General features: G+C 39.4%; 1 protein-coding gene across 1 annotated transcript in view; it reads left to right on the top strand.

Annotated features, from left to right (window-relative positions):
* Positions 1–347: 347 nt before the first annotated feature.
* Positions 348–1,993, top strand: part of kcnj13 (potassium inwardly rectifying channel subfamily J member 13) — an 18,998-nt gene continuing 17,352 nt past the window's right edge. Inside the window, exon 1 of the mRNA XM_046863539.1 lies at positions 348–548. The gene's annotated coding sequence lies outside the window, so the exon portion shown is untranslated. The remainder of the gene's footprint in view (positions 549–1,993) is intronic.

Here is a 1,993-nt window from a genome sequence, read left to right as displayed (position 1 = left end):
ACACGCACACACACACACACACACACCATCAACGACACGGACAACATGAAGACACAAAACAAATACTGAAATTCCAAGACTTTCAAGCAACAGCTGTCCCCTTTGACACACACACACACACACACACACACACACACACACACACTTTTAGCCTCTAGGTGTTTCTCTCCTTTCTATCTCGGTCTCTTTCTCAAGCACTCCTAATTGGCCACACGCTGAGTAATGTGACCAATGGGCTGCTGTGCTGGCGTTCTTCTGTGTGTATCTCTGTGTGTAAGTGTGTGTGACTGTGTGTGTGTGTGTGTGTGTGTGTGTGTGTGTGTGTGTGTGTGTGTGTGTGTGTGTGTGTGTGTGTGTGTGTGAGTGTATCTGTGAGTGTGTGAGTGTGCTCAGGAGCTGATCAGGGTATCTCAGGCTCCCCCTGTGTCCTGTCCAGAAGAGTTTTTTCGGACGTCTCAGACTCGTACATTTGGACCTACAATTCTCCAAATATTTTCCACTTTGGGACAAAAGACAGACGAGTGACGAGCCCAGAGGACACCAGTGAGGTGAGAAACAGCATTTCTTTATACATATACAGTGGTGCAGGGGAAAGCGGGGAGTCTGTAGGTTAATATAGGACAAAAGTTGAAGAAATATGAAGTGGGAATATAAGTTTAATAGTAAGAATAATTTGGATTGTTCTGCAAATCTCTGTTAAAATATATAAAACAAAGTTGAACTGCTCCTGAAAAGTAAAATAAATAAACTGTATGTAATCAAAAATCAGTAAACATTGACTAGAACGCTTCCTTGACATTAAGTAAGAGAAGAGTCTCGCCTCAGGACCTCAGTAATAGATAAACATTCCAAAATGGAATCGAAATCAAAGACAAGTTCGAAAGAGAACATGAAGTAAAAAAACAACAACAAAAAACAGGCTAAATAGTGCAAACATAGAAAAAAAATAGTATAGAGAAATGCAAATATATATACACACACATTCGGAATTTGCTTCTTTGTAAACATCCAGTTCTACATTGAGTCCCCACTAGCTTTTATAATGAGTGGATGTTCCACTAGATTTTGTAAAGATTTGTGTGAGATCTAATTCAGCCACAAGGGAGTTAGTGAAATCTGGTGCTGATGGAGGTCAGGTGAGGAGGCCTCAGGTGGAGTCAGAGTTTACAGTCATCATGTTCAATAGAGTTGGAGCTGTATAGCAGGAAGAACTTCATGGAGCTGGCTTTGTGCACAGGGGTATTGTCATGCTGGAACAGATTTGGGTCTCCAAGTTCAAACGAAGGGACAATTTCATGCTCCCACATCCAAAGAGTCCCGATTCAAGTGTGTGCCTTCAAATGTATGGTCCCAATTTGTTAAAAAATTACATATGGCTGAAAAAGTCCAGTGTCCCAATACTTTTGGAAGAAATTGTTTATTTGGTAATTCTGTAGAAAGTGGGCATCCTTGTCCCCTCAGAACATGAGCAGACAGAAGAGGTTTTGAGCTCTGCTTGCAGCTTTGTATATTTTTTTTATATTGAAGTTTTGTAGAAAAACGGTACCTACTGATTGGCTAATTCAAGAATTCTTTATCTTGCAAACAGTTTCCGTGTCACCTCACTGTACATGTACACACTGTCTCATAACTCAGTCGAAAGACATGTCAGCATCGAGAAACAGAAATAGTTCAAAAACAACCTGAGTAGAAACAGTTAGAAGCTTTACAGCCAAAATTTATTTTATTTATTTTTTGTATTACAACATACAAATTTCTAGATGAACATTAAGATGTAATTTGTGATTCGCGGGTTTCCCTACTCACCGGTCACTCAGGTGTTTAATGTGCAGTTTATGGAGCTGAACTGAAAGAATGTCGTACTTAAGCTAAATATAGAAGCATCCGGAAGAAATGGTGGTGGAGGAAATGTCAAAAATGTACTCAGGAAAAAAAAAATTGACACAAAAATCGATCAAACAAATTGATTGATTATTTCTGAAAAACCTCACGT

Source organism: Silurus meridionalis, chromosome 12 (assembly GCF_014805685.1).
Source record: "Silurus meridionalis isolate SWU-2019-XX chromosome 12, ASM1480568v1, whole genome shotgun sequence".
NCBI lineage: Eukaryota > Metazoa > Chordata > Actinopteri > Siluriformes > Siluridae > Silurus > Silurus meridionalis.
The sequence above is the reverse complement of the archived record's forward strand: the minus strand, read 5'-3'. Positions and strand labels throughout refer to the sequence as shown.